The sequence below is a fragment of the Anomaloglossus baeobatrachus genome, chromosome 2 (assembly GCF_048569485.1).
Source record: "Anomaloglossus baeobatrachus isolate aAnoBae1 chromosome 2, aAnoBae1.hap1, whole genome shotgun sequence".
Classification (NCBI taxonomy): domain Eukaryota; kingdom Metazoa; phylum Chordata; class Amphibia; order Anura; family Aromobatidae; genus Anomaloglossus; species Anomaloglossus baeobatrachus.
In genome coordinates this window covers 27,684,530-27,705,679 of record NC_134354.1, presented here as the reverse complement: position 1 = coordinate 27,705,679, position 21,150 = coordinate 27,684,530, and the positions used below count along the sequence as shown (strand labels likewise).

General features: G+C 48.9%; 1 protein-coding gene and 1 long non-coding RNA gene across 4 annotated transcripts in view; one reads left to right on the top strand and one right to left on the bottom strand.

Annotated features, from left to right (window-relative positions):
• GJA5 (gap junction protein alpha 5) overlaps positions 1 to 21,150 on the top strand; it is a 147,426-nt gene that overhangs the window by 50,310 nt on the left and 75,966 nt on the right. The gene's annotated exons all lie outside the window — the stretch shown is intronic.
• The window catches only part of LOC142281652 (uncharacterized), a 42,303-nt gene that overhangs the window by 6,646 nt on the left and 14,507 nt on the right, over positions 1 to 21,150 (bottom strand). Inside the window, exon 2 of the long non-coding RNA XR_012743702.1 lies at positions 10,158 to 10,207. This is a non-coding gene — a long non-coding RNA (uncharacterized LOC142281652). The remainder of the gene's footprint in view (positions 1 to 10,157; positions 10,208 to 21,150) is intronic.

Below are 21,150 nucleotides of genomic sequence, written 5' to 3'. Positions count from 1 at the left end.
AAAGGAGAGCCGAGGTCAGGGTACAAGCCAGAGATGAGAAGCCAGGAAGTCACGTGAGGTGCACTGGGGAAAAGCAGAGCCGAGGTCAGGGTACAAGCCAGAGATGAGAAGCCAGGAAGTCACGTGAGGTGCACTGGGGAAAAGCAGAGCCGGGTCAGGGTACAAGCCAGAGATGAGAAGCCAGGAAGTCACGTGAGGTGCACTGGGGAAAAGCAGAGCCGAGGTCAGGATACAAGCCGGAGGTTAGCAGCTGGGGAACAACGTCAGAGTCAGGGACACGAGAGGAGAGGGGTAACAACAGGTCCGGGGTAGGAGGACAAGATCAAAGCACAAACAGGAGCCAGAGCACTTTATGCAGGCAGGAACTATGACTGGTAGCGTTCCAGGTGAGGTTGTTCCCTAATGAAGTGTACCGCCCTGAGAGGGGCCCGGTGTTACGAGGGGGACCCGGGGAAGCGTGCCAAGATGGGAAATGGACTGCTTCCGCCGGTCAAGGTCCACTGTGCGGTGTAAGGGACCGCCGCTATGGTGGGTGAAGAGTGAGCGGGTTGCTGCTAGCGATCGTCTGGAATGTCACAGACGATCTATGTACACCGATCTGCCCTAACCCATGAGGGTTGTATGGCACAGATCTCACGGCTCGGTGTACCTGTTGCACGGGGAAGCACAGAGGTGCCCACGCACGTGTGCCAGTGGAAGTCACGAGAATATGGCACGAGGGTAGCACAGAGGTGCCCACGCACGTGTGCTTTCAATAACCAGGTGAGTCCAATGGAGACTTGAGGAGCTCACCTGGGACAGGAACACGGCCTGTTGACGGGGGTACTGCCGGAGCAGCAAGGCAGGAACACGGCCTGCAAACGAGGTACTGCCGGAGCAGCAAGGGCCAAGCCCACAAGAGACAGTAATGCCTGAGCAGTGGCGTGGCAGCACGCTGCCAGACATCCAAACATAGAAGGACGGTCGCGCGCCGCCATGATGGCAGGGGGAGCTTTTAAGGAGGTGCAGCTCCACCCGAGGGCGGGCGCGAGGCGGAGATGACGGACTTGACCCAATCAGGGTCCACGACGTCCCAGCCTGGCCAGTCAGGATTCACCACGTCACCAGCCTTGTCATCAAGCCGTGTGACGTCAGTGAGCGAATCAGGACCCACCACGCATTGCACATGCTCACCCTCCTGCCTCTGGGAAATAGAGGCGGGATCCTCGGTCTCACAATGTGCAGAGATAACGGGAATCTCACTGCTTCCCTGAGCAGTAAACCTCTGCACATTGCGCAGCCTCGCAGACCTTCGGGGCCGCTGAGCAGGAGAGTCTGCGGCAGGCCAGGAATGGGAGACCGCTTCACTCCTTGTAACAGGAGAACCACTAGGTGTCACCCTTCTGCTGCCTCTCTGAGAAGGTATCTCCTGCACACTGCGCAGTCTGGCAGACCTTTGGCGCTGCTGAGCAGGAGTGCTCGTGGCAGGCAAGGAATGGGAGACTGCCTCAGTCCTTGCCTCAGGAGAGCCACGAGATGTAACATTACCCCCCCGTCTAGGCCCCCCCCCTGTCCGTGCTCGAAGGCCGCTATCAAACCCGGGGCACGGATATGATCCTCCAACTCCCAGGATCTATGCTCCGGACCACGGCCGGCCCACTCCACGAGGTAGTACCTCTTGCCCTGTATGACTTTTGTCTCCACAAGTTTTGCCACCTCAGGGTCGTCGGACGGGGAGTCGGTTTGAGCCGGCAGGGACCCCGAGAATTTATTAAGTCGTACGGGTTTCAGGAGGGACACGTGAAAGGTGTTGGCTATAGCCCAGCGTGGAGGGAGCTGGAGTCGATATGCCACTGGGTTTACCTGCTGTAGTACTTTAAATGGACCCAGATACCTAGGGGCGAATTTGGCTGCCTGTACCCGTAGGTTAACATTCTTAGAGGACAGCCATACTAGGTCACCAGGGGCGAAGGATGGTGCAGGGCGGCGGCGAACATCAGCCGTTATCACCATCCGGTCTTTAGCCCTTTTAAGAGCCTCTTGGGTGTCATCCCAGATCTCCCGGGCCTTGGTCGCCCAATCCTCCACTCTAGTATCGGGTGACGTAATGGGCATCGGAACCGGGATTCTGGGATGTTGTCCGTTATTGAGTAGGAACGGAGTCTGGCCAGAGGATTCATGGACCGAATTGTTAATGGCAAATTCGGCCCAAGGAAGGAGGTTAGCCCAGTTGTCGTGGTGCGCGGATATAAAATGGCGGAGGTAAGTTACCAAGGTCTGATTAGTCCTCTCCACTAGTCCATTGGTCTCGGGATGGTATGCGGAGGAGATGTTCAGCTCTATCTGCAGGAGCTTACAGAGCTCTCTCCAGAAGCGAGACGCGAACTGGGGACCCCGGTCGCTCACCACCTTGTCAGGCATGCCATGCAACCTAAATACATGCCGAATGAACAAGGTGGCGAGAGCACGTGACGTCGGGAGTCGTGGGAGAGGCACCAAGTGGACCATTTTAGAGAAGTGGTCCGTGATGACCCATACGACCCTGTGCCCTGCTGACTTGGGCAGATCTCCCAGGAAGTCCATCCCTACCACTTCCCAGGGACGATCCGGCACTGGCAGTGGGTGAAGAAGACCTGCCGGTCTCTGCCGGGACGGCTTATTCCGAGCACACGACATACAGGCTCCCACATATTCCTGTATGTCCTGGGGTAGTCTCGGCCACCAATAATGCCTGGTCACCAGGTCTCTGGTCCTTTTGACCCCGAAGTGACCCCCGACCTTGGAGGCATGGGCCCACGATAGCACCTCGTTCCGTAGTTCAGGGGGAACGAGGGTTTTGTCAGGTGGCACCTGGTCCAAAGAAGTGGGAGTGACCATCCTCAAGCTGTCCGGGGGTAGTATAAGACGAGGCTCCTCCTCGTCCTCCTCCAACACAACCATACAACGTGACAAGGCATCGGCCCGTACGTTCTTCTCACCGGCCAGGTGGCGGATAATAAAGCGGAACCGGGAGAAGAATAAAGACCAACGGGCCTGCCTTGGGTTCAGGCGTTGTGCTGTCTGGAGGTATGTGAGGTTTTTGTGGTCAGAAAAAACCTCAAATGGATGCTTCGCACCCTCCAGGAGATGCCGCCATTCCTGGAATGCTAGCTTCATCGCCAGTAACTCCCTATCCCCTATGGAGTAGTTCCTCTCGGCCGGAGAAAAGGTCTTGGAGAAAAAGAAACACGGATGTTTCCTTCCTCGTTCGTTTTTCTGGTACAGGACTGCACCTGCACCGACCAAAGAGGCGTCTACCTCCAGTAGGAAGGGTTTGGAGATGTCTGGACGATGAAGGATGGGAGCTCTGGAGAAGTGAGTTTTGAGAGTGTGAAATGCCTCTACCGTTTCCCGTGTCCATGCTTTGGGATTAGCGCCCTTGCGGGTAAGGGCAATGATGGGTGCTGCCACCGTCGAGAAGTTGGGAATGAACTGGCGATAATAATTGATAAACCCCAAGAATCGCTGGATCGCCTTCAGCGAGCGGGGCTCAGGCCAGTTCATCACTGTCTCCAACTTCCCCGGATCCATTGCTAACCCCTGACTGGACACTATGTACCCCAGGAACGGCAAGGATTCCTGTTCAAAAACGCACTTTTCCAGCTTAGCATATAACGAATGGGTGCGGAGCCTCTTAAGTACTCGGATGACATCCCTCCGATGGGTGGTAAGATCGGGGGAGAAGATAAGAATGTCATCCAGGTATGCAACCACGGAAAGATACAAATCCCGGAAAATGTCATTCACAAAGTCTTGAAATACGACGGGGGCATTGCAGAGTCCGAAGGGCATTACTAGATACTCGTAGTGACCGTCCCTGGTGTTAAAGGCGGTCTTCCACTCATCGCCCTCTCGGACTCGCACTAGATTATACGCCCCGCGTAGATCCAGCTTTGTGAAGACCTTTGCCCCGCGGAATCGATCAAATAGCTCAGTAATGAGGGGCAAAGGGTATTTGTTCTTGATTGTGATTGCATTTAATCCCCTGTAATCGATACAGGGGCGCAGATCCCCTTCCTTCTTCTGCACAAAAAAGAACCCTGCACCAGCCGGTGAAATAGACTTGCGAATGAACCCCTTCGCCAGGCTGTCCTGAATATATTTGGACATAGCCTCCGTCTCTGGAGCAGAGAGTGGATACACTCTGCCCCTAGGGGGCTCGGAGCCTGGCTTCAGGTCTATTCGGCAATCATATGGCCGGTGGGGAGGAAGAGTATCTGCGGCCCTTTTGGAAAAGACATCCCTGTAGGCCTCATAAGGTGTCGGTAAACCCGGCCCCTCAGTATTCCCTGAGGACCCAACCGACCTAATGGTAGCGGGTGGTTCGGTAGTCACGAGGTGCTCTCTACAGGATCCTGCCCAGGATGAGATCTCCCCTGTTGCCCAGTTGAGTATAGGAGCATGCTGTCTCAACCAGGGAAGGCCCAGTAGGATCTCATCCGTCCCCCCTGGAAGCACCAGGAAGGACACCTGCTCATGGTGTCCCGGTGGTACATCCATCCTGAGAGGGATGGTGATCTGGGTGATAGGATCGAGTAGTATGGACCTGTCGACTACCCGGACCCTGAGTGGCTTGGGCAACAGAACCAGGGGAACTGAGTATCGGGTTGCCAGGGAGGTCGAGATGAAATTGCCTTCAGCGCCTGAGTCCAAGCAAGCCAGGGCAGAGAAGAGAGTAGTGCCGAACTGCAACTGGGCGCTGATAGTCAACCTAGAGGGAGAAGTAGCGTCTAGAGTCCCCCCTCTGATAGAAACTAGACGCTGTCTTTTCCCGACGGTTTGGGACATAGGGTAGCTATGTGTCCCCTCTGCCCACAGGAAAAGCAGATGACACAAGACCGAGAACCTGGGGCAGAGGAGACCACCTTGGACACCTCCATTGACTCCACGGAGTCGCCTACAGGACTGGCTGGGGGACCTGTCTGATGGAAGACGGGAGTCAGACGCTTTTTAGGCCGAGAAGACGTGGGTGCTGAAGAGACCTCGAGCCTTCGCTCCGCCTGGCGGATGTCTATGCGAGAGGCAACCTGAATCAAGGACTCTAAAGTGGCAGGCACCTCACGTGTGGCCAGTGCGTCTTTGACAAACCCTGCCAGGCCCTCCCAAAACACAGGGACAAGGACCTTATCCGGCCAGTCCAGCTCTGCGGCCAGTGTCCTAAAGTGTACAGCAAAGTCCCCGACTGAAGCAGACCCTTGCCGAAGTCGTAGGAGGCGCAGCGCGGAATCGTGGGTGACTTGAGGCCCGAGGAACACCATTCTCATGGCCCCAAGATAAGCTGCTAAGTTATTCACCACACGATCTCCGCGCTCCCACAACGGCGTGGACCACTTCAGCGCTCTCCCTGTGAGCAGGGACTGGACGAAGGCTACCTTCGCCTTCTCGGTAGCGTAAAGAGTCGCGGACAGCTTTAAGTAGGTGGTAACCTGGTTTATAAACCCACGGCACTCAGAGCTGTTGCCGCTAAAGCGCTCTGGAAGCGCAAGGCGAGGAGACCTTCCGCCCAATAGCACAGCCTGGGTAGCCGCTTGGGTGGCGACTGTCGTCAGAGTAGTCTTATCGGAGGAAGACTGCTCCACTGCTGCCAATCGTGACTCCAACTGCTGCACATAACGCAGCAACTGCTGCTGCTCTTCAGCCATAGCCAGACCTTTGGCGCGACCGTAATGTTACGAGGGGGACCCGGGGAAGCGTGCCAAGATGGGAAATGGACTGCTTCCGCCGGTCAAGGTCCACTGTGCGGTGTAAGGGACCGCCGCTATGGTGGGTGAAGAGTGAGCGGGTTGCTGCTAGCGATCGTCTGGAATGTCACAGACGATCTATGTACACCGATCTGCCCTAACCCGTGAGGGTTGTATGGCACAGATCTCACGGCTCGGTGTACCTGTTGCACGGGGAAGCACAGAGGTGCCCACGCACGTGTGCCAGTGGAAGTCACGAGAATATGGCACGAGGGTAGCACAGAGGTGCCCACGCACGTGTGCTTTCAATAACCAGGTGAGTCCAATGGAGACTTGAGGAGCTCACCTGGGACAGGAACACGGCCTGTTGACGGGGGTACTGCCGGAGCAGCAAGGCAGGAACACGGCCTGCAAACGAGGTACTGCCGGAGCAGCAAGGGCCAAGCCCACAAGAGACAGTAATGCCTGAGCAGTGGCGTGGCAGCACGCTGCCAGACATCCAAACATAGAAGGACGGTCGCGCGCCGCCATGATGGCAGGGGGAGCTTTTAAGGAGGTGCAGCTCCACCCGAGGGCGGGCGCGAGGCGGAGATGACGGACTTGACCCAATCAGGGTCCACGACGTCCCAGCCTGGCCAGTCAGGATTCACCACGTCACCAGCCTTGTCATCAAGCCGTGTGACGTCAGTGAGCGAATCAGGACCCACCACGCATTGCACATGCTCACCCTCCTGCCTCTGGGAAATAGAGGCGGGATCCTCGGTCTCACAATGTGCAGAGATAACGGGAATCTCACTGCTTCCCTGAGCAGTAAACCTCTGCACATTGCGCAGCCTCGCAGACCTTCGGGGCCGCTGAGCAGGAGAGTCTGCGGCAGGCCAGGAATGGGAGACCGCTTCACTCCTTGTAACAGGAGAACCACTAGGTGTCACCCTTCTGCTGCCTCTCTGAGAAGGTATCTCCTGCACACTGCGCAGTCTGGCAGACCTTCGGCGCTGCTGAGCAGGAGTGCTCGTGGCAGGCAAGGAATGGGAGACTGCCTCAGTCCTTGCCTCAGGAGAGCCACGAGATGTAACAGCCCGGCCTGCTTCTCCGCTGCTCAGGCCAAGCCGCTCGAGGTCCGGGCTCGGGTTGTCGGTGGCACGAGCGCCTCCGGACCGGGGGCCACGTCACTCTGTTAAGGGAGAGGCAGTGGGGATGGTGGTGGTGGTGCGGGACGAGGCACGCAACCGGGGAGGGCCGCGCTGTCGTCTCACGGGTCGTGACGCCACCCACGGGTCGTGGTGACGGGGGATGCACCACGGCTGTGGCTGAAGTGATGGCAGCCTCGTCCGGGATCGGTGTTGCGGCCGCAGCCGAGATGTTGGCCCCTCCATGGGTAGGGGCGGTGTGTCCCGGGGCCCGGTGGGGGACTGGAAGGGGGGTTGATGTTGTGGTCGGGGTGCAGGGTGCCATGCCGCAGTGCAGTGTCGTGCCCGGATGGCACTGGTGTACTCACAATTAAATCACACTCAGAGTCACTGGTAAACCAAAGTTCGGGTATGGTTGGTTCCCGCGGCCGGCTGCTGATGTCCCCTGTGGGGTTAATGGTGGCCCCTTTCCCGTGCACCCCTGTTTGTGGTTTGTTCGGCTCCCCTGCCTGAGCAGTGGTAGCCTGATCCCTGGCGTTGAGCTGCCGGAGGAGCCCTCTGTTGCCCGCAGGTGCTGGCCCTTCGGGTGTTTGGCTCTTGGCGGTGGCGCTCACCCGGTCTCGGTGGGCTTTTGCCTTCTTTCGGGACTTTGGGTGTGGATGAACCCGTGAGGTCCACCCAGTAATCAGTCAATTTGCCTATACTCAGTGGCTTCTAAGCTAGGACGGGGTCTGAGTACCCTTCTTCTGGTGCTCCGGTACACGGTTGACTCCCCGGTTCAGGACCGGCGGGCTCCAACCCAAGCCCGGTCCGTACGGTTCCGCCGGTTGCTGTACCGGTTCTCCTGCAGGCGGCCACCACCGTCTGCCTGCCTGACGTTTTCCAAGAGGCCCAGGCTCCTACCCGGGTCCCTGACAGCTCTACCACTCCACTCCAAACCTAGACTAAAACTTGACTGTTTGTGTTTCCTGCCTCAGGCCAGTAGTCTTCTCGGTGGGCGTGCCTTTCCGCCTGACTCTGCCCACCTGGTGTGCCCTACTGGCCCTGAGGGAGGCATCAGGTCTCCCTTTCGGGTGACGTGTGTGTGACCTCACAGGGGATGGGGGTGTGTGTGTATGTGGTAGATGTAATTACCTGTGACCCCTGGGGTCCAGGGCGTCACAGAAGCAGAGTAATAACCTGGAACGAGGAGCCTGGATAGAAGCCCCTTCATACACCAGTGCAGGAACCGAGAACGGGAAACCACCCGTCCACCAGCGCAAAATACAACACAGGACACCGCCTTTGCTGAATAGCAGAGCACCACGGATCAGAATCATGACACCTATGTTGTTCACAACATATCCCCATTAACATTGAGGCAAGATATGGAGGCCCTAAATCTGTTCATATATCTTGGATGGATGTCTGTCAAATCTATGCTAGGAAACCTCACTAGGAAGAGAGCAATATGCTACTGCCAATCATCTCTCAGGGCAAGATCACAGGATGGGGCATATTGAAAACCGACATGTCCTATCCTTTTTTCTCAGCATATGAGGAAAGGCAGGTATATGCAGATATCAATACAACCTTCTTCCCAACTTTTTGAAGAGGTGATAAGCCCTGCATTGCACCTAGTGCACAAAACTTTCTTGCTGCTTTTAGTGGCCTCACCCTTGAGACACTTTCTCCACCCACCCCTTTTTTCCACCCCTTGACACCTTGGTCCTCCCTGGGGTATGTAGAAATCTTCTAGAATCACTGATTTGTTGAAGGTTTTGGTGCAGATTCGCCAAGACTTCCGGACGTCCAGGACATCTTTCCATTTTCAAGGAGCTTCCTGGATGTTGCAGGAGTCTCATGTGGGGAACAAGAAAATATTATTCTGTCTCTAAATGCCTCCAGCCAACCATCAAAGCCGCAACGGATCCCATGACAAACCTCCGCGTAGCGATGACTCATTACGGAACATCTAAACTTTTTTTCCTTCTCTGTTTCACTTTAACCCTTATTTTTGGGGGTGAGAATTGGATCGAGCCGTGATGTACGAATATTAACCATTTGTATTTTTATGGAAAACTTATTGCATTTTTGGTAAAAAAAAAAAAAAAACAAAAAAAAACTGGGCGACATTTTTCTTTACATCTATTTTTTATTGCATCTTTTTTATAGAAATTTTCTTTATGGAAATATTTGTTAAGATCAGACGTGGCAGCAGATCTCACATCAAGCCTGATGCATCACTTGCAAATTTTGTAAGTCCTTTTTTTATGTTTTCTATTTTTTCTCAATTTTTTTGTGCCAAACTCTTCAAAATGGTGCATGTGGTTCATTGCAAAAAATAAAACATGCTCTTTTTTGCCTTTAAATCAAATTTTTATAGTGCAAAAAAATCTGCATAGTCAGTTAATATGTAGCAAAATATGTATAAAAATTCCAAGAAAACATAAAATTACTTTTTAACATAAAATTACCACTTTTTAAAAAATTTTAACTGATGCATCTGCCATATACCATTATGTAGCATCTCCTCTTCGTATACCAGGCTATAAATGTTTGGGAAGGGAGGAGGCAATTGCTGGAGTTTTGGGAGGGGAACATTGTCCCCTTTGTCATGGAATTTTACGCCAAGTGTCATGGCAGCATCAGACACTGTTCACACTACAGATTCTGACACTCCACACTGTGGTTTCTCTGGTGTTCCTGAACTACACAGGCAGGCTCGGGCGTCAACCAGCTGTGGGCTCATTAATGTTCAGGCTAGCAAGAGTTAACCTTTGCTATCCTGCTGTTTACATCAGTGATTACATATTGTTGAAAACTTATAGCAGTTCCCCCCCCCCCCGCCTTTTAAGATGGTGGAATCAGTCTTCCCATGCCGACTATAGTCTTATGCTGTGTTTGCCTGTGTGCTGATGCACCTCAGTCCTGCCGGTGATTGTGTTGCATTGTCCTTGGTGTTGTTGTGGAGAAACCCATTGTCTTGTTTCCTCCCTGCTCTTATTTTCCTCTTACCGCCTATTGTCTTATACCTCTGCTGTGTGATAGAGTTTTGGTTTCCATTGTTTGTCTATCTCTGTTGCTGTTATCACACTCCTGTCCTGGCCCTCCCCTGAGGTTTGGGGGAGGGGAGTATAAGATCAGGGCTGGTCAGGAGCAGGGCCAAGGCCTTTTATATTTTTTATTCATTGTTACTTCTTTTTATTGGTTTCCCTTGAGGACTTGATCCTGTGAACACATCTAAATACACAGCAATACTGTAATATTATAATGTACTGTAAAATTTCCATTATCCTATTAAGCCCAGCCACATGCTGTCTCTTTCACTGCCATCATCTGTACTCACAATGGATGAAAAATAGATCAGGGAAAAGCCGGGGTTCAGAAGCCACTTACCTGCAAAATTTAAGAGGAATAAAGACAATGTTCATAATAAAGTCATTTGCAAAGTGTCGTAACTTTCAATGCTGGACAAAACTACTACTAAAAAAAAAAAGATAACTTTTAAGTAATTCCTACACTGAAGTTTGAGATCAGACCACCATGGTTACCATGATTATAATTGTTATTTTGTAGCAATATTTAGTGTTTTTTCTTATTTATTACTTTGTCATTTTGTGCATTTTATATTCCAATATTGTTATATCTTCTGTCTATGAATGAACCAGAAACTGTTATTTAAAAGTGAAAATGCACTTTAAGAAGTTGACATAGCCTGTTATTAGTGGTTTATGATGCATGATGTAGTGTAGTGTATGATGCCTAAGGCGTTTTGATTAGGGGCCTATTGTATACTATACTATACTATACTAGGAGCCTATACTTCACTATACTATACTAGGGACCTATACTATACTATACTATACTAGGGGCCTATACTATACTATACTATACTATACTAGGGGACTATACTATACTAATCAAATCAAATCAAATCAAATCAAATAAGCTTTATTGGCAGGACCAAATACAAATTAGTTTTGCCAAAGCAAGTGTACATTAGGGCCTGGGGCTGTGGGGATGGTGGGTGGGGATTGTAGGAAGGATGGATGGGGCACATCCAGGGTGGGGACTGTGGGGGCACTTCTAGGATGGGGGCTATGGAAGTCCATGGCTTATGATGGGGCATATCCACGGTGGGGACTGTGGTAACGGTGGATGGGGCATATCCAGGGTGGGGATTGGGGGGCCACATCTGGGATGGGGGGCTATGGAAGTCCATGGCTTATCATAGTTCTCTTTCTCGAAGTCTATGACATTCGCTCACATACCGCGCTGCTATCTCCACTGCGCTCTCTTCTTCCCCCAGCAGGATATATATTTTCTCTTCCTCCTTCATGGAGCTGAAATCCGGGAAGAGATGGGAGAGTCTCCTGAAGTGAGTGTCCCTCACTGCTGAGTACTTGGTGCAGTGTAGCAGGAAGTGGGTTTCATCCTCCAGGGCCTCCAGGTCACAGTGTTGGCACAGTCTGTCCTCCCTTGGCTTGTAGCTCTGCTTGTGTCGACCGGATTCGATGGCTAGACTGTGGGCACTGAGTCTATATCGGCTCAGGGTCCTGCGGTCTCTGGGGTCCGGGATTTTCTCCAGATACGGGGCCAGTCTGTAGTCTCTCTGTAGACTCTGGTACGTGGTCAGTTTCTGTGAGGTGTTGATGTCGGTCCTCCAGTCACTGACATACCTCTCCTGGCCCTCGTCTACCATCTTCCTGATTCTGGTTCTTGTCAGGCTGCTGTGATTGGTTATTTTGTCCAGTTGGGTTTGGGAGAGCTGTGCCAGGGGTCCTGGTTCATCTGGCCCACGTATATGTATCAGAGCTTTGTGGTGATGGGAGCTTGGATTGCTACTCTGTAGGTGAGCCTGAAATGATAGTGACCTCTTCAGAGCTGCTAGGTGTAGAGGGAATCTGCCCAGCTCAGCTCGACAGGCGCTGTTGGAGGTGCTTCGATGGACCTGGAGAAGGTGCTTACAGAATTCCAGGTGGAATATTTCTGTTGGGCTGGAATCCCACCTTGACCAATCTGGGTAAGTGTGAGGGCCCCAGACTTCGCTGCCATACAGGAGGATTGGGGCAATGATGGAATCGAAGATTTTTAGCCAGACCCTCACTGGTGGCTTCAGATGATACAATTTCCTTCGGATGGCATAAAAGGTTTTGCAGGCCTTGTTTTTCAGGGTCTCTATGGCTTGTTTAAAGCTCCCTGACTGGTGAATTTCCAGGCCCAAGTAGGTGTATTTGTCTGTTCCTGTTAGAGTGCAGCCGTTTACGACAAATGAAGGATGCTGGTCAAATCTTCTTTTTCTCTTCTGGAACACCATGATGTTGGTTTTCTTTAGATTGATCGGTAGTGCCCATGTGGAGCTGAATTTCTCCAAAATTTGTAGGTTGTCTTGGAGACCTTTCTCGGTTGGTGACACCAGCAGTAGGTCATCTGCATAGAGCAAGAATTTCACCTGGGCGTCATGGAGTGTGAGACCTGGAGCAGGTGAAGATTCCAGAGCAGCAGCCAGCTCATTGATGTAAATATTGAAGAGCGTTGGACTTAGGCTGCAGCCCTGTCTGACTCCTCGGCTCTGCTGGAAATAAGCCGTTCTTCTACCGTTCACACTCACGCTGCAGAGGTTCTCGGTGTAGGAGCTTTTGATGACATCGTAGGTCTTTCCTCCTATTCCGCTTTCCAGCATTTTTAAGAACAAGCCCGGGTGCCACACTGAGTCAAAGGCCTTTTTAAAGTCTACAAAGCAGGCGTATATCTTCCCATGCTTTGTATTGTGGACGTGGCTCTGAATGAGACTGTGCAGGGTGTAGATGTGGTCCGTGGTGCGGTGGTTTGGCACGAACCCTGCTTGGCTTTTGCTCAGGACATTGTGCTCGGTAAGGAAACTGATGATCCTTTTGTTTAGGATGCTGTTGAACAGTTTTCCCAAGTTACTGCTGACACATATGCCTCTGTAGTTGGCAGGGTCATACCTGTCCCCACTCTTGTGGATCGGTGTAATGAGTCCTTGGTTCCAGGTACGAGGGAAGTAGCCAGCACTCAGCACAATGTTGAACAGTTTAACCATTGCAGCTTGAATTTCTGGTGGGCTGTACTTCAACATCTCTGGGGGGATTCCATCCAGACCACTAGATTTTTTACACTTTATGGAAGTGATTTTCTCTGCAACTTCCTGTAATGTAATTGGTGTGTCCAGTGGGTTTTGGAAGTTTTTGATTTTCTCTTCCATTGCCTTTAGTTTTGATGTTATGTTTTCCTGCTCTTGGCTTAGTCCTTCTTTTGGGATGTCTTTGTAGAGGTCTCTGAAGTACTGGAGCCAGATGTTGCCATTTTGGATATGGGTATCAGTCTTTTTCTTGCTCTTTGTGTCCATGTGGCTCCATATTTCCCAGAAGGAGTTGTCTTGGAGGGCGTCTTGGAGTTGGCTAAGTTTGGTAGAGATGTAGCTCTGCTTCTTCCTCCTGAGGATGGTTTTGTACTGCTTTTGTATGGTGTCATAGGCTTCCCTCAGGTCTGGGTTGTTGGGGTCTCTGTGTTTATTGTTTGAGGCTGTTCTCAGGGTCTTTCGAACGGCTTTACACTCTTTGTCAAACCAACCATTGATCTGCTTTTCTTTTGGCCTCTTGTAGTTGACTTGTTTGAGGTCGGACAATTTGGCCATGGTGTGGAATATTTTGTTGAGGTCTTTTGCAGCTTGATTCACTCCTTCTGGGTTTGACTTGTACTTGTAGCTGTAGAAGTTGTGGAGCATCTCTTGTAATTCCGGTCTGTTGGGAGCCTCTTTATATTTTATTTCTGACGTCTTGGACCATTTATAGGATGGAGGTCGGTTGTAGAGGCTGCTCTGCTGTGGCTTTTGTGTGGATGGTTTCTCTGTAGATTTTATGTACAGGAGAAGTTGGCTGTGGTCTGACAGGTGCGTTTGTGGGGTGACTATGAAGGCGCTAATATTTGCCGGGTCCATATCTGTAATGGCGTAGTCTACTACACTCCTTCCTACATGGGAGTCTAGTGTATATCTTCCCAGTGAGTCTCCCTTTGTACGTCCATTAAGAATATGAAGACCTAAACTTTTACATAAGTTCAGGAGCTTTTTGCCACTTTTGTTGACTGTACTGTCATAGCTGTTTCTCTCTGAGTGTTCTGAGTCGTGACTGTCATTCTCTGCCCCAAATATGTAGATGTTTCCGTCTGTGGTCAGAAAGTCTTTTTCTCTCCCTGTTCTTGCATTGAGGTCTCCAAAGATGAGAACTTTGCCCAGGACCTGATAATGGGTGGCTTCTTCTTGTAAGATCTCAAAGCTGTCTGGATTGAAGTAGGGGGACTCTGGCGGTGGTATATAGGTGGTGCAGAGGTAGACATCGGACTGAGAGGTGAGGATGGAGCTGCTGATTCTGATCCATATGTGGCTGCCTCCTCTCTTCACTGGTGTGATGTACTGGTGGAGCTCTTCTTTATACCAGATCAATATTCCTCCTGAGCAGCGGCCCTGTTTGATGTTTTTATTTTTAAGGGCAGGGACAGAGATTTCTCTGTATCCGATTGGCACCAGAGATTCGTTTTCAGCTCTGGTCCATGTTTCCAGGAGGATCTGAATGTCTATATTCTTCAGTCTTTGAATAAAGTCGGGGTCATTTGTTTTACATCCAAAGGCCGAGGTGCTCAGGCCTTGGATGTTCCAGCTGCTGATTGTGAATGAGGTCATTTTTTTTTTTTTTTCTATATACCTCATGTGTATATACCTTGTAATGAGTGCGGCTGTGTAAGACACTCTGGATTTACGACTGGTTTATAGGTATGTTAGATCCAGTCACATTAGTTTCCTGCACAATGTGCTGAGCAGGGTTCTAATCTCTTCCATATCTCTGCCCTGCATGTCTCTGTGTGGGGTTGATGGTCCCCTCCATGGTGGTCTCCTCCTCTGATGGCCCGATGTTGGGTGAAGGGCTTTGTTTCTGGCCTCCTGTGATGAAATTGGGGTTTCCTGTCTTTTTATTGTTGGGGGTCTTTCCATGGGATTTTGGTTGTTGTTGAGTCCAGGCATGGGGTCTCTGTTTAGTATAATGTCCTTCAGCTCTTTGGCCAGTAGGCTGACCCCTTGTTTGTTTAGGTGCTTGTCGTCGTAGAGGTGTTGGTGTTTTATGGAGGGGTGTTGTGCCAGGATCACGTCGGGCACAGCCTTGATTCTTGTGGTCAGGTCCGTGTTGATGTTCTGGGTAGTTTGGCTGGATACATCATTTCTTGGGAGCAGAGATGATAGAATTATTTTGCTGTCTGGGAATTTTAGTTTTGCCGTCTTTGCTAGTTGGGTCAGTTGTCCTGCGATCTGCTGGTGTTGGGCTGGCAGATTGTTTGTTCCTGTGTGTATAAAAATATGATTTGGGCTTGTGAACCGTGGGTTATTGATGACTGCCATCACCTGCTCAATAGTTGCACAGTGGATTTTTTTTGACCCTTTTTCCTGGAAATAGTCGCCATGTTTTCAGGTATTTCCCATTTGAGTCCATTATTAGGATGGTATCAAAACGTTGTGAGGTCACGGGTGGGGTACGTGGGTGAAGCTGGGGGTCTGTGCTGGAGATTTTGCTGGTGGCTAGTTCTCTTCTCTTTTCTGTTTCTCTGGTTTGTGGTTCACTTATGTTATTTTCAGGAGCATTCATATTGTTGGAGTTATTTGGTATCTCAGTGTTCTGGCCAGTGGAGGCCATTGTGTCTGTTCTGGTGTTAGTTACCATAGCTCCCTCCTGGCCAGTGGGGGCCATGTTGTCTTCACTCCTCTGTGTTTCTATGGCGTCCTCCTGTTTCAGGTGTCCCGGAGTCTTCAGCTCTGTTATCTCCTGTCTCAGTCGGGCATTTTCATGCTGCAGTTCACACATTTTGCTTCTTATTTCCTGCAGATGCATATTCACTGCTGCATATTCACACCTCAGTTTGCTTATCTCATTCATTACTTGGTCATTTGCATTTCTGTCACCAAGGTTTCTTTGAAGTTCTTCTTTAAATTGTACAAAGTCTCTTTCTAGTTGAGATAAACAGTCTCTGAGGGTCTCGGGTGAGGGGTGTGAAGTGTTGGGGGCTGCAGTTCTGTCTCTGGAGGTCTCTGTAGAGGTGATGGTGGCTGCTGGGGTTTGTTGTTCTTTGCAGTTTTGTGCCTGGAGTTTAATTTGAGAAAAGCTGTCTTCAAATTTCTGTAAGTTTTCCTCAGCCCCTTGTACCATGATTATGCCGTTATTGTACACGTTTATGGTCAGTGAGTTGGTCTCGTCTTCTTTTTGGTTTCTAATTCTGATCTGCTGGCCCTTATGATTGCCGTTCTTGGATATATACTTATATTGATTGCACAGAGCGGTGTGCCAGGCTAAGGGCTGGTCTGTGAAAAATAAATAATTGGTTTTCCTTTTATCTTCCTCTTTAGAGGTAAAATCAGGAAAGAGGGTCTCTGGCTCTTCTCTAATCTTTGCATGTTTAATGGCTTTTTGTGCATGAATGCTTTTCTGCCCTTCAGAGTATGTGATTTCCAGAGTGTGTGACCTCCTGGTGTCGGGTGTCTCCAGCTCTGCTCTCTGCCCAGTTACTTGTTCTACATTTATATTTTCCATTTTTATAATAATCCTTATTTATCAGAGATGTAATTACAGCACTGTCTGTAGGTTGTGGTATGGATGGAGGATGGTCCTACCTTTAGATGTGCAGATCTCTGGGTGTCAGATGTCAGTTTGGAGTCCTCCTGTTGTATGTGATCTGTCCTTCAACAGGTTTTTTCTTATGTCCTTTAAATCCTCTATTTCCTCTTTTTTCATAAAAATCTTTAGTCCAGCTCAGTCCAGCTCGCTTTCCTGTTCCACAGAGTCGAATTTTTCAAGGTTTTGTCTTACTGTTCGCTCATTACAAGGTATAAATGATGAAAAACTCAGGAGCTCATCTTCAATGCTGCTTACTCCTAGGAATGGTGGGCGGGATATAGTACTATACTATACTATATAGTATATATAGTACTATACTATACTAGGGACATATACTATACTATACTAGGAGCCTATACTTCACTATACTATACTAGGGACCTATACTATACTATACTATACTATACTATACTATACTAGGGGCCTATACTATACTATACTATACTAGGGACATATACTATACTATACTAGGAGCCTATACTTCACTATACTATACTAGGGACCTATACTATACTATACTATACTATACTAGGGGCCTATACTATACTATACTAGGGACATATACTATACTATACTAGGGACCTATACTATACTATACCATACTATACTAGGGACCTATACTATACTATACCATACTATACTAGGAGCCTATACTATACTATACTAGGGGCCTATACTATACTATACTATACTATGGGCCTATACTATACTAAACTATACTATACTAGGGACCTATACTATACTATACTGTACTATACTAGGGACCTATACTATACTATGGACCTATACTATACTATACTATACTAGGGACCTATACTATACTATACTATACTATACTAGGGACCTATACTATACTATACTATACTAGGGACCTATACTATACTATACTATACTATACTATACTAGGGACCTATACTATACTATACTATACTAGGGACCTATACTATACTATACTAGGGACCTATGCTATACTATACTATACTATACTAGGGACCTATACTATACTATACTATACTAGGGACCTATACTATACTATACTAGGGACCTATGCTATACTATACTATACTATACTAGGGACCAAATCAAATCAAATCAAATCAAATCAAATAAGCTTTATTGGCAGGACCAAATACAAATTAGTTTTGCCAAAGCAAGTGTACATTAGGGCCTGGGGCTGTGGGGATGGTGGGTGGGGATTGTAGGAAGGATGGATGGGGCACATCCAGGGTGGGGACTGTGGGGGCACTTCTAGGATGGGGGCTATGGAAGTCCATGGCTTATGATGGGGCATATCCACGGTGGGGACTGTGGTAACGGTGGATGGGGCATATCCAGGGTGGGGATTGGGGGGCCACATCTGGGATGGGGGGCTATGGAAGTCCATGGCTTATCATAGTTCTCTTTCTCGAAGTCTATGACATTCGCTCACATACCGCGCTGCTATCTCCACTGCGCTCTCTTCTTCCCCCAGCAGGATATATATTTTCTCTTCCTCCTTCATGGAGCTGAAATCCGGGAAGAGATGGGAGAGTCTCCTGAAGTGAGTGTCCCTCACTGCTGAGTACTTGGTGCAGTGTAGCAGGAAGTGGGTTTCATCCTCCAGGGCCTCCAGGTCACAGTGTTGGCACAGTCTGTCCTCCCTTGGCTTGTAGCTCTGCTTGTGTCGACCGGATTCGATGGCTAGACTGTGGGCACTGAGTCTATATCGGCTCAGGGTCCTGCGGTCTCTGGGGTCCGGGATTTTCTCCAGATACGGGGCCAGTCTGTAGTCTCTCTGTAGACTCTGGTACGTGGTCAGTTTCTGTGAGGTGTTGATGTCGGTCCTCCAGTCACTGACATACCTCTCCTGGCCCTCGTCTACCATCTTCCTGATTCTGGTTCTTGTCAGGCTGCTGTGATTGGTTATTTTGTCCAGTTGGGTTTGGGAGAGCTGTGCCAGGGGTCCTGGTTCATCTGGCCCACGTATATGTATCAGAGCTTTGTGGTGATGGGAGCTTGGATTGCTACTCTGTAGGTGAGCCTGAAATGATAGTGACCTCTTCAGAGCTGCTAGGTGTAGAGGGAATCTGCCCAGCTCAGCTCGACAGGCGCTGTTGGAGGTGCTTCGATGGACCTGGAGAAGGTGCTTACAGAATTCCAGGTGGAATATTTCTGTTGGGCTGGAATCCCACCTTGACCAATCTGGGTAAGTGTGAGGGCCCCAGACTTCGCTGCCATACAGGAGGATTGGGGACCTATACTATATTATACTAGGGACCTATACTATACTATACTAGGGACCTATACTATGCTGTACTATACTAGGGACCTATACTATACTATACTAGGGACCTATACTATACTATACTATACTAGGGGCCTATACTATACTATACTATACTATACTAGGAGCCTATACTATACTATACTAGGGACCTATACTATACTATACTAGGGGCCTATACTATACTATACTAGGAGCCTATACTATACTAGGGACCTATACTATACTATACTATACTATACTAGGGGCCTATACTATACTATACTATACTATACTAGGAGCCTATACTATACTATACTAGGGACCTATACTATACTATACTAGGGGCTTATACTATACTATACTAGGAGCCTATACTATACTATACTAGGGACCTATACTATACTATACTATACTATACTAGGGACCTATACTATACTATACTATACTATACTAGGGGCCTATACTATACTATACTATACTAGGGGCCTATACTATACTATACTATACTAGGAGCCTATACTATACTATACTAGGGACCTATACTATACTATACTATACTAGGGGCCTATACTATACTATACTAGGAGCCTATATTATACTATACTAGGGGCCTATACTATACTATACTATACTATACTAGGGGCCTATACTATGCTATACTAGGAGCCTATACTATACTATACTAGGGACCTATACTATACTATACTAGGAGCCTATACTATACTATACTAGGGACCTATACTATCCTATACTGTACTATACTAGGGGCCTATACTATACTATACTAGGGCCCTATACTATACTATACGAAGTGCCTATACTATATTATAATAGGGGCCTATACTATAATATACTAGGGGCCTATACTATAATATACTAGGGGCCTATACTACACTCCCTGACAGAAGTTCTGTCGCTTATGCATGTTATGTAAATAAAAGCTTATAACCTGACTTTAAATTCATCCATTGGTTTTATAAATTACTCTTTTGAAAGCTGAAACCCTCCCAAATTTAGTTTAGGTTATGGAAATAAAGTTGCTGCAAAGCCGAAATATTGATCATTTAATGAACACAGAAAGGTCAGATTTTGGCAAGACAAAAGTTTTGTTGCCCACAGAAAGTAATATGAAATTCAAACAAGTAATTAACTTCTAATACAAAGATATGTGGCATAACATTGGTGAATGAAGTTGTGGTGCTATTAGAGCCATATTTAATATTTTGTGTGACTTCCATGAGCTTGAAGGACGGCATCCATGCGGTTCAACAATGATTCATACAATTTATTGATGAAGTCATCAGGAATAGCGATGAGTGCAGTCTTACATGCCTCCCAGAGTTCATCTAGAGTCTTTGGTTTTGTCTTCCAAGCTTCCTCTTTCATCCTACCCCAAACATGCTCAATGATGTCCATGTCTGGTGATGGGGCGGGCCAGTCCTTGAGCACCTTGATCTTCTTTGCCAGGAGGAACTTTGTTGTAGAGATGGATGTAGGAGATGGAGCACCCTCCTGCTGCAGAATTTGACCCCTTTTATGATTGGGAATGTAAGAGGTAACTAATACTTCTTGATATTATAGGCTATTGATATTGCCTTCCACCTTGCAAATGTTTTGCACACCCCCATACTGAATATAACCCCAGACCATGATCTTTTCACCACCAAACTTAGCTGTTTCCTGGATCCATACGGGCTTCAGTAGGTCTCCTGCAGTATTTACGGCGGCTATGGTGTAATTTAACCGAAGATTCATCAGAGAAATCTACCTTAGTAGTGGTCTTAGACACCACTGCACTACAGAATGTGTGGGAGGGTGCGGGGGAAGAGGGGCAGGGACTCCACACACGGTACCTGCCCAGGAGGGCGGCAACATGAAGTCGGCTGTGAAGCCCGTCAACAACGTTCTTCCCGTCGACGAGAAGCAGCAAAAACACGGCAGGAGCGGTCACATGGCCACTCAGAGCCGGGCAGAGGGGCTGACAGCCGGGCAGGTAGGTAGCAGCTATCTATTTACCTGCCCCTGTGTATCCCAATAGTGAAATGACAAAAAAAAAAGGCAAAATAAGCTGCATAACCCCCTTTATGATCGGACAGTTTGGCCATGGTGTAAAATATTTTGTTGAGGTCTTTTGCAGCTTGACTCACTCCTTCTTGGTTTGGCTAGTTGTACAAGTGATGGATCATCTCCTGTATTTCGAGTCTGTTGGGAGCTCTTTATATTTTATTGCTGACGTCTTAAGGCTGCTTTATATGCAGCGACATCGCTAGCGATGTCGCTGGTGAAAGCACCTGCCTCCGTCGGTTGTGCGTCACGGGAAAATCGCTGCCCGTGGCGCACAACATCACTAGTACCCGGTTAGTACCCGTCACACGTACTTACCTGCCTAGCGACATCACTGTGACCGGCGAACC